This window comes from Balaenoptera musculus, chromosome 4, assembly GCF_009873245.2.
Source record: "Balaenoptera musculus isolate JJ_BM4_2016_0621 chromosome 4, mBalMus1.pri.v3, whole genome shotgun sequence".
Classification (NCBI taxonomy): domain Eukaryota; kingdom Metazoa; phylum Chordata; class Mammalia; order Artiodactyla; family Balaenopteridae; genus Balaenoptera; species Balaenoptera musculus.
The window spans coordinates 57424642-57436704 of record NC_045788.1 but is presented as its reverse complement, the minus strand read 5'-3'; the positions used below and the strand labels follow the sequence as shown (position 1 = coordinate 57436704).

General features: G+C 41.3%; 1 pseudogene; it reads left to right on the top strand.

Annotated features, from left to right (window-relative positions):
* The window catches only part of LOC118893979, a 21435-nt pseudogene extending 9372 nt beyond the window's left edge, over nt 1-12063 (top strand).

The window sequence follows — 12063 nt, the reverse complement described above, 5'->3', positions numbered from 1 at the left end:
AGATATAGATATAATTTATAAATAATTACAATATTTTAATATATAATTATATGTAGTTACACATAATTTTATTTATATAATTTGACATATATAATATTTAATAAAGTAACAACATACTATGTAAGTTCACATTCTGTTCTGAAACATGCTTTTTTCACTTAATATATTTGGACAGGTTTCCACAATATTATATATAGATTTACATAATTTAAAAAAATGATTGTTTTGGACTTCCCTGGTGGCGCAGTGGTTAAGAATCCGCCTGCCAATGCAGGGGACACGAGTTCGAGCCCTGGTCTGGGAAGATCCTGCATGCCACGGAGCAACTAAGCCCGTGCACCACAACTACTGACCCTGCGCTCTAGAGCCTGCAAGCCACAACTACTGAGCCCACGTGCGCCTGGAGCCCGTGCTCGGCAACAAGAGAAGCCACCGCAATGAGAAGCCCGCGCACCGCAGTAGTAGCCCCCGCTCGCCGCAACTAGAGAGAGCCCGCGTGCAGCAATGAAGTCCCAACGCAGCCAAAAATAAATTAATTACTTAATTAAAAAAAATTTTCACTGTAGGGATAGTTCGTTATTTATTTAAGCAACTGCCTATTGATCGACATTTCAATTATTTCTAATGTTCTGCTGTTATAAATATTCATGTAGATCAAATGATAGTTTTATCTCCTATTATAGATACCTTGGATGTCTGTGTCATTGCATATTTGTGAATACTGATTGATGTATACAAGTTTAAAATCTTTTTACGTTGACATTCATATTAATACATCAATCATTTTCTTTATAATTTTTGTACTTAGTATCATGCATAGAAAGGTGGATAAGGACTTCCCTGGCAGTCCAGTGGTTAAGAAGCTGCACTTCCAATGCAGGGGGCATGGGTTCAATCCCTGGTTGGGGATCTAAGATCCCGTATGCCGCATGGTGTGGCCAAAAATAAATAAATAAATAAGAAGATTTATTTTTAAGAAAAGGTGTATAGCTACCAGGAACTGGGGTATTTTGTTGTCGTTTATTTGTTTTTCAGAAAATCTAGCCCTCTGCTGAATTCTCCAATATGTACTTGGATGGCCCTGCTCACCATTTTTTCATTTATATCAGGAAAACTGCTCAAAACCAAAGCAGGAAGGGGAAGCTGCTGCCCAGGACTCAGCCACCCTGCCCTGACTGTGCTCCGGCTGCTGGCAGCTGAGTTGATCTTCCGAGGCTCTGGCTGAACTCTATCTCCCGGCTAAATCCAAATTCTGACTGGCACACTGAGGCACACTGCTTGGGGTCCTGCCTGGCCTGGCTCTCCCCACTCCGGCTTCCCTTGATTCTGCTTGTGCCCCTGGCTAGCCAGGCACAGCTGAACTCCCAGGGTGCCAACCTCAATGGTCTTCCTGAACTCTATACTTGCTCACGCCTTCCAAACTAGTCTCACACCCTTGGCTGCAACTTTTTAACTCCTGACCTGCCTTGTTTGTTGTGTGGTCCCCAGCTCTGAAAGGCTAACAGAACAAATGCCGAATGAAACTCCTCTTCAAATAGTTCGCAGTGTATGGAGTTTGCAATGATGCATATTTGTTACTCAAGGAAAAAAAAATCCATTAAGTAAGAAAAATCCAATTAGCCCTCTGAAGACAATGTCTCACACACATTTTCAGATATCTAAATTAAATCACAGCATACTCCTAATACCATCCACAAAGAGATCTGGGGCGGGAGGGGGGATGCCAAGGGAGAGAGGTGAGGAGGACATATTTATATGAAGGACGTTAACTCTTACAATTAGCTATATTCTAATGAAAATAAACTGATTCGGAAGACCTAGAAGATGACACTACAGCATAATAATTTATAAAACAGTGTGGAATTTTCAGTAAACTTTAAAAAATACTCTTTCTTGAACTTTATGAGAATTTATTGTCACAAGTTGTTTTCTTGCTCTAAGAATTCATTTTCTCATAAACTGTACAGAATATCTTGTAAAAAATAAACCCATGGAATAGTATTTCTAAAATGCAGTAATTCTTTTATCCTCTCTTTTGTCATTTATAACTCTTTCTTTGAATCTTTCGAAGAATTTCCAATTTTCTTTGTAGACTGACAAAAATAACTTCAAATCACCTTGGAATCTGTGTATAAGCATAGGATCATGGCATTTCTTTCTGAGAGAATTTGTCTATTACTTCTAGTAAATTTTAAAGATGAGGAATAGCAAATGATAATCCCTCATTTTTTTTGCCACCTAACTCCAGCCCTTGTTTTCTTGCCTTTTCCTGACATTGGAATGTCAGAGCCTGGATTTCCCTTAATCATGTCTTTAGATTAGTTTTCTATTACTGCTGTAACAAGGTATCACAAAATTAATGGTGTAAAACAGCACAAACTTATTCTCCTACACTTCTAAAGGTCGGAGGTCCAAAACTGAATCTTAGGGAGAATAAATCAAGGTATTCACAGGGCTGTGTTTCTTCTGGAGGCTCAAGGGGAGAACACATGGCTTGTCCTTCTCAGCTTTAGAGATTACCTGCAACCCTTGGCTCATGGTCCCACATCACTCTGTCTTCTGCTTCTGTCAACACATCCCCTTCTCTGAGTCTGACCCTCCTACCTCTGTTTTATAAGGACTCTTGTGATTTTGTTGTGCTCACCCAGATAACCCAGGATAATCTCCCAGTATCAAGGTCCTAACCTTAATCACATCTGCTAAGTCTCTTTTGCATGCACAGGGTCCAGGGATTAGAATGTGGACATTTTGGGGGGGACCATTATTCCGTCCTAATCCAGTCACATACTTGAATCTACGTTATAATTTTGCCTGGCTAACTCACTAATGGGAAAACACCATTAATATTTTTTGTTTTTAAAACTAAAGTATAAAGGCAATAACTATGTCCATGAAAAGAGCAGAAGAAGATATTAGGGCAAATACAGTTCTGTAATGATCTATTTCTGTAATTACACAACCACATATTCTCTCTGCCAGTTCCCTCCTTTCATACCTTGGTTCCATCCATTCTCATATCTCCCATGCCTGGTCTTTAACTAGGATCTTCTTTTGGGCATTAGGAACTCCCCATTCTAAGATCAAGAAGCTCCCCTACATCCTTGAACACAGTTTCTCTTAAATATAGTTCATGACTAACTACGATTAAAGTTTGGTTTTCCACCAATACCACTGTCATCTCTAATGTAGGCCACTTCCCATTGTGTTTCCCCAGTGCTCACAGGGTAAGGAGGCATTGGTATATTCTATTTAATTGCTACTTCCCTACTTTTTTCTCCACCACTGCTCTCAATACCATATGTGTTTTGGAAGCCCAAGCCATTCACTTACACATCCCTTCCCCTACTTTCTCTAATTATCTATGGAATTCAGGATACTCTCCACTTTCCTTGATCATTTCAGGATTTCAGTCCTTCTCTCTACCCTATCTATCGCCATCAAGCTCAACAGCTGCATACAAACTTTCCAACGTTCTGACCTCACAATTCTTACTAGGATCAACATAATTCCTTAATCTTCACATGCCTCCTCTCCTTGCCAGCTGGGTCCAGTAACGCTCACTCATTGATTCTGCCCTGACCTTCCATGGTCGAAGGCTTTGGGAAGCTCTGCATCGTCATTTGGAAAGCTCAAAAGTAAATAGACCTTCTTGCAGTTGAACTCTGACTTTATTTTTCATTTCTAGAAACTGGGCTTCGACTTGATGTCAAGAAGTTACCAAGGAATAAAATTGGTTTTCATCTTGCTCCCTTTTGTTTAAGGCCTGTGACAGTCTCGTCTCCCCATAGGCCTCCAGGGGTCCTGACCTCTCTCCTCCCCCCAGTTCAAGGCTGGGGCTTTATCTGTGGCAAACTTTCCTGGCACTTGAAACCTGCCTCTCTGTGTCATCTCAACTCTGAACATTACCTGTGTCTAGAATCCAGCGGCCACATCCATCCTGAGGCTGACCATTCACTTGGACCCTGACTTTGATAGGTTCACATATTTCCTGACTACTGTGTTCTGCCTGCTTGGCTGGACAGTCTTCCAGTACCAACAGCTGGGTCTTTATCCTCGGCACCTGTTCACCCAAGTAGACTGGTTCAGCTTCAATTCAGTCTACCCCACCAAGCTGCAATGAACTTTTCTGTGACCAGCTATGCAATGAGATATAATAGCCCCCATGCTTTCTACCACTCTCTCACTGCTATCCAACTGGATTTTCCTTCTCCCTTTGTTCTCCAGTAGCTCACCCCACAGGCTCTCTGCTTTTTTCTTGCGTTATTTCCTTCCCTCACCGCTCCAGGACATTCCAAACATTTTTGATCCTCTCGTGTCTTGGTTTCTCTGCCATCTTCTCTCTGCCAATATTCCAAACTTGGTTAGTCCCTGGGGTCATCATTAGGACCATCTACAAAACTTCCAGTTCTCTTCCCTCTAGGTAACTGGTAGGGTCTTACTTCTCCAACCCCTCTGCTCTGGCCAATGAAACGTAATCGTGAAAAGTCTCATTTCCAGGCAGAAGCTTCAAGAGAGAACGCTTCCTTTACCACATTCTCTTTCCCTTCGCCTCCATGATCTACAGCACACTCTGGGTGAGGAGAGTGGCCCCAGTTGACTGACAATGGACACGTAGCGACAGAAGAAATAAATCTTTGTTGTTTTAAGCACTTGAGATTAGGGGGTTGTTATTGTACATAACCTAACCTATCCTGACAGATACTGATCCTCCCATCTGTTTTCTCCTCTCATATTCCTGGTCTGTAGTGCACCTGGCTGTTTCACCTGACAGCATTCCTTTGCAAACCACCCCTTCCTCAGTTTGGGTTTATATAATTCATGACTTCAGGGGTGAGTGTATGACTCAGACCCAGGCAGTCAAACTATCCCATCCCCTAGGCCCCAGTGATTAGTCCAGTGGTGGTCACATTACCCAAGTTGGGCCAACTGTAGTCTATATTAGGGTTTGGCTGGAAAGTTGGGAGAGAAATGCTCTTTTTGCGGGGACTTGCTAAAGCAGGTAGACTGTATTCTGGAGCTGGCAGTGGCTACTTAGGAAAGCAGAGCTAAACAATGGAGAAAAATATAGTTTTGATGACATTTTTCGAGGCTCTGGATTTAGCCATGTCATAAATCATTATGCTCTTTAGACGTTCCTGTTATGTAAGCCAATACGTTTCCTTTTTTTCTTTAATCTATTTTGAATTGAGATTTCTGTCACTTGCAACTGAAAAAGTGCTGATTAAAACAGCTGCAAAGCATTAAGGGAAACATCAGGAAACCATACAATTTTCCTTTATACTTTTACCCTATAGAGTATCAGCTGAATTCTCACTGGGATCAGCAATCCTTTTGCTCAGCTTTATTTACTTCCTAGTGTACTCCTCATGGGGCATATTCCAAACATTCTCTATTCTCCTTAATTCCTTTCCCACTCCCTAAGACGAGCTAGCCTTTCACTTCTCTGAAAAGAAATTCATCTCTCTTGAGTGTCCTCCACTTTAACCCTATTCCTGTGTATTTTCATCTATCCATCTCTTTCCAAACTTAACTGTATCACTTGTTCCTCTGCCGGTGGCTTTTGTGTCCTGGTTTTCCTCTTATATCTCTGATCACTCCCGTGTCTCCACTTCTTTCCACTGCAGCCTGGGAACGACTGTTCACAGCCTCTAACTATCTTTTCTTCCACTGCAGATTCCTGGTATCTATTCCTTTGGCTTTATCTGTCACCCACAGGCAAATAGCTCTCAAGTCTATACATTCCAGTCTTGGCCTGCTAGACTTTTGCATTCACATGCCCCAGTTGGAAATGCACCTCAAACTCAACATGTCCAAAAGTGAAATTATTCTACTCAATTCAAACTCTGAGTTATTCTGGACAATCTCAGCTTCTCTCCTCTGTACCCTCAGATCCAGTTAGTTACTATGTCTTATCAATACCACCCTATGATACCTCTCCAAACTATACCCTCCTTACTACCAACACAGCTACTAGTTCTGGCTTTTATTATCTGCTTTGCAGACTCATGCAATCATTGCCACAGTTTCCCTAGGATGATCAAACTCCAGAAGGCCAAAACCAAAATGAAGTAAAAAGATACAAAATGAAGTAAGTTTTCAGTTGCTACCTCTAGTCCGGGCACATACATCAGCTCAGGACTCTCTGTTGAATGTTTGCTAGAGACCTGTTATTTTCACAAACCAGATCTCAATATTTCATATCCACAGTGATATCCTCAGCACACTCGGGAATAGTACATCTTATGCTCAGGGGCCATTGCTGCAAAATTCTTTTGTAGTCCTCATGGCCCCACTGAAAATTTCAAACATGCTATTGCAAAAGTTTCCAGAACCCATGCAATATCATTGTTTTGTTAGAGAGTGTTCGCCCGGTCTTGTCCCAGACCCTTTGACCTTTTTGTTCCACTACTATCCTGAACAGCCTTTTATAACAGGGCCTTACAATACACTGTTTTATAAAAGTCTCAACCCTAGGTGTATAAACCTGTAAGAATCGCTCTAACAACGATAACCTACCCTGCCTCCTGCCTCTCCCCTTTTTAGCTCATTCTCTTCAGAAAATGGTTCCAGTTCCTTTCTTGAAGCACAGCATGGATAACTCTTTAAAAAATTCAGTTGCTCACACTAACTACAGAATCCAACCCCAACTCCTTTGTCTGGTGTCCTAGTCAATTTGGGCTGTTAACAAAATACCATCAACTGAGTAGCTTATACAGTTGACCCTTGAGCAATGCAGGGATTAGGGGCACCCACCCTCTGTGCGTTTGAAAATCCGAGTATAATTCATAGTTGGTCCTCCCTATACACAGTTCATCCGTATATGTGGTTCTGCACCTGGGATTCAACCAACCGGGGATGGTGTAACACTGCAGTATTTACTATTGAAAAAAATACACATGTAGGTGGAGCCACGCAGTTCAAACCCGTATTGTTCAAGGGTCAACTGTAAACAACAGAAATGTATTTCTCATAGTTTTGGAGGCAGAGAAATCCAAGATCAAGGTGTCAGCCTCTCTCCTTGGTTTGTAGATGACTACCTTCTATCTCTGTCTTCACATGGTCCTTCCTCTGTGTGCACCCATGGCTGTGTCCAAACTTTCTCTTCTTATAAGGACATCAATCATATTGGATTAGGACCAATGAGTCTTAAAGACCTCATTTTAACTTAATTACCTCCTTAATGAGCACTTGTCAATATTCTCATTTTTGAAAAGTAGATTTGACTTAGATATGCAGAGATAGGGGATGCTGTAAGGACACAGTATTATGAACAAAGTCCAGAAACCTGGCAAGAAAACCTCAGGGAATGACAAGTGGCCAGTTTGGTGGCTAGAGAATCAGGTGTGGGAAATGAGGATGGATAGGTGGTGTCATGGGCTGAATCGGGTCCCCCAAAATTTGTATGTTGAAGTCCTAATCCCCAGGATCTCAGAATGTAACTATATCTGGAGATACATTCTTTAAAGAGGTAATTAAGTTAAAATGAGGTCTTTAAGGTACACCCTAACCCTAATTCTAACTATCTTTTATAAACTCTGTGCAAACACTGAATTAGCCAATATACTGAACCAGTTCTTCTAAGGGAAGTACAGGATTAGGTTCCTGTGAGCCTCTGATCACAACATTTTCGTCAATGAACCAGTGAACACATAACTTTGTTTTATGTGTGTTTCTGTTTAAAGACACCTTATTTAATATACATTGTTGACTCATTAACATTAAACTAACAGCCAACCGCACCATAACTCATGCCTGAACAAAGCCTATGTAACATCTGTATTTTTTCTGTAAGGCACATCACAGCCTTCTTGTGCTTAGAAACACTGGGACAGCACTTCAGCACTATGCTTGGGAGTCATTTTAAATAGCAAAACCACCAAGAAAAAGAACATAGATGCAAAAACATGACACTAAATAGACCATAAAAAGGTTACTGGTTTACAGTATGAACTCAGCTGGGAACGCGCATCTTGAGCAACTCAAATTTTTTGTTGTACTGCACATGTTTGTGAATGACTGCACAAGTGCTGCAAGTAGTGATTTTGGAGTTAGAGATAAATTCTAACAAGTAGATGAATTCGCAAACACAGCATCTGTAAGTAATGAGGATCAACTGTACTATTAATCCCATTTTACAGATAAGGAAACTAAGACTCAAAGCAGTTAAGATCTTTCACAAGGTTACTGCTTGTGAAGCTGGCACAGCCAGGATTCAAACTCCACTTTGTAGAAGAGGGAGATTTTTTTTTTCACCTGTGCTGAGTCAGAGTTGAGGAAATCAGTCAAGAACACTAATACAGAGGCTGCAAATAGCGAACAGCCTTTGCAAAAACTTGCCAATTACATGAAGCATGATTTCTGGGAATGGCACCAAGATATTAGTGAATAGCAGTCTCACACTTTAAACAAAGAGAATTGTTCTTAGAAGTACAGTAGTAACATATTTATCTGAGGGCCCTAGAGCCCAAGTGACCAAAATCCACAGCCTTTGTTTCTGCAGAGTTCATGTTGTCATCTTCTCAATACAATTCTGTTTGGGGGGAAAAAAAAAAAAAGTGCACTCACACCCAGGCATTACATAGTATACAAAAGCATAATCAGGGACATATTATAATAGGGCAATTCAAGGAATTAGTTGTCAAGTCTGTAAAGGGGCCTTCATGCACCAAAAGCATAGTATATCACGATAAGCCATGTTTTCAAAAAGCATTAATTCATCCAAAACAATGTACTGAGCTGCCACTGTGTACTGGGTGTTATGTTCAGTACTCAACATCAGAGTGAATGTGAAATAGTTCCTGCCCTGGCCATAGTCACAGAACAGTGCCTGAGGCAGGTGTAATTGGGTGTGCCTGTGTGTGCGTTCCTTGGCGGTTTCGCTCTGTTTCCCCGCCTCCCATACTTAATGCATCTGTACATTTGCACAGCTGCTGAGAGCCTCCTCAGACCTTAGGATTGAGATACGTATAACATATCAGCTGACCTGGGAATGTCGGAAGCCAAATTACAAAGCAATTTCAAGACCCATGAGAGAGAATCCACCTGAGGCAAGAAGGAGTCAGGAGTGATAAGGAGGGCGGCAAGAGGTTCCGGGAGTCCCAGAGCAGTGGTGGCTTGGGGCGCTGGAGGAGAGCTCTTTCTTGCACCCGTCTTCCCTGAGCCACCACCCGGACACCACCACGTGTTCCTGTTTTTCTTCCCATCCCTCTGACCTCCGCTTTGTGGAACCCACCTCCTCTTTCCAGCTTCTAAATAAGACTGTCCTAGGAGTCCATCCGCAAATCTCTCTTTTTTTTTTTATGAAGATGTTTACAGTACTTTATTTTAGGTTATTTCCAATTTTTCACCAATTTAAAAAGTTGACCAACTCAATGAAACCTTGTGAATACAATGTTAAAAAGTATAACTATGAATCATAAAATTTAAATTTAGTATGAAAAGATAAGAATGGCAAATTATATTGAAGCTATGTGGAATTATGTTTATAGACAACAAGAAGAGAAAATAAAAATGTAAATATTGCTTAATAGGATAATGAGATTAGAGGTGGTCTTTTAAATTTTTCATTGTTATGCTAATACAATACCTTTATAAAACCTAAAAATCTTCAAACAACACATTTTTTAAAAATTGTGGTAAAATACACACAACAGAAAATGTATCATTTTAACCATTTTAAAGTGGACAGTTCAGTGATATTAAGTCAACAAATTTTTAAAACTTTCAGATGGCACCTGAATAAAAGATGTGTTGTCCATTGGTGATTTTAATGTATCTGGTATATAACTAAAGTCACCACAAAACTTTTTCTGGGAAATTGGCAGATCATAAACATAAAAAATTTATTTTGCTTTATATTAAACCTTATTGTTTTACTGTTTCAAAATTCAAATTTACTCACAAGAAAGAGTCAGTTTCATATTAGAGCAAATCTCTTTTCTCTTGTATCTCTTCTTACTCCCTAAGTGATTTTATCCAATCTCAGGTTTTTAAATTCAGTCAAGGACCCAACAAGAAACAGATGGCACAGTCAAATTACAGTAATTCAAGCAGGGCTCACTAAAGGGACTATTTGTAAAAGTGTAAGGACAGCAGTACCTCAGGCTAGTAAGGGGAGAAGCTGTTTCCACCCAAGGACCAGAAGGGGTGAAGCGACAGAGCAGTTCCTGCATCTGGAGAGACAGCTGTGTGGAAGCCTGCCTGACGGGAGCTGTAAATTTTCACAAGAGAGGCTCAGGCAGCTGAGGAGAACTGCAGGGAGGGAGTTGGAGAATAAGCCATCCCACCTTGCTCTCCTCTCTTCTGATCTGCTGCCAGAGGGCTGAATCTGCCGGAAACCAGAAGATTGGAGTCCACTGACTTAATCCCTATGGATTAGTCTATATGGAGGCAGGGAGCAGGGTGGAGAGGCATGGAGAGAGAATATGGAAGGCCTGCAGAGATATCCAGCATGCTCTCATAAGTGGAAGAGTCACATGTATAGCTCCAATGCTAACTTTTCAAGTTGAATCACAATGGCCTGCTCGAACATCTCCACCCAAATTGTCACTTGAGTGTCCCATGCCCAGGTCTGGTCCTTGCCTATCCTGTTCCTTCCCCACTCCCCCACCAGTTTTACCACCATTCGCTTGATTGCTTAGACCCAAACCTAGCTTTCATCCCTGAATCATTTACTTCTCTTACATCCAATCCATGAGCAAATATGTCAGTTCCACTTTTTTTTTTTTTTCAACAGAGACATCAACGGTTTAATGGATAGGGTTCAGCTCCACTTTTAACTAGTGTCCAGGGAATTCCATGGCAGTCCAGTGGTTAGGACTCGGAGCTCTCACTGCCAAGGGCCCAGGTTCAATCCCTGGTCGGGGAACTAAGATCCCATACCCCACAAGACATGTGGTGCAGCCAAAAAAAAAAAAAAAACTAGTGTCCAGAATCTGGATACTTCTCATCACCTCCACAACTTCCACCCTAATCCATTCCCACATATCTCTTGCTTGTATGACTGCAATAGACTACCACCTGGTGTCCCCACCCCTGCTCTTGTTCCCACTATGGTTGATTCTACTTTGGGCCATGTTAGGTCTACACAGCAGCCAGAGTGATCTTTCTCTAGTCACTCTCTAACTCCTTAACCAGTTTAAATTTTCTCTCCAACTATGTCCACTTAAATGCTTGTCATATGTTTATTCATTTATCTGTTTATTGTCATTTTCTCCGTTAAAGTGTAGGCGTTATGAAGGCAGGGATCTTCTTGTCTACTGAGTAGTCCCCTCAGTTGAATAGACTTTCTTGAATGAAAAAAAAAATAATACCTCTGCAAAAGACATGTTAAGAGAATGAGAAAACAAGCCACAGACAGGAAGACAATGTTTGCAAAAGACATCTCTGATAAAAGACTGTTATCCAAAATATACAAAGAACCTTTAGAACTCAACAATAAAAAAAAAAACTTGATTAAGGAATGGGCAAAACTCCTGAACAGACAGCTCACCAAAGAAGATATACAGATACTCTTCCCATTCTCCACCAAGGCTCAGGATCAGAGTGAAAAGGAGAGCCTATGTGGGAACTTTGCATCTGTAAGCTCTGCCTCAACATCTGTGTGGGGCAGAGTGGAGACTGACTGACCCGGGCAGCCTCAGGGCTGGAGCAGCTCACAGGCTGAACCTCTGTGTTCTCCAAAGCTAGATACACCATCAGGTCCTTTGGCATCAGGAGAAATGAAAAGATTGCCATCCATTGTGAGGCCAAGGCAGAAGAAATCCTGGAGAGAAGTCTAAAGGCATGAAGTATGAGTTAAGAAAAAAAGAATTGCTCAGATACTGGAAACTTTGGCTTTGGGATCCAGGAACACATCGATCTGGGGATCAAATGTGACCCAAGCACTGGTATCTATGGTCTGGACTTCTATGTGGTGTTGGGTAGACCAGGTTTCAGCATCACAGAAGTGTAGAACAGGTTGCAATGGGGCCAAACACAGAATCAGCAAATAGGAGGCCATGCGCTGGTTCCAGCAGAAGTATGATGGGATCATCCTTCCTGGCAAATAAATTCCCATTTCTA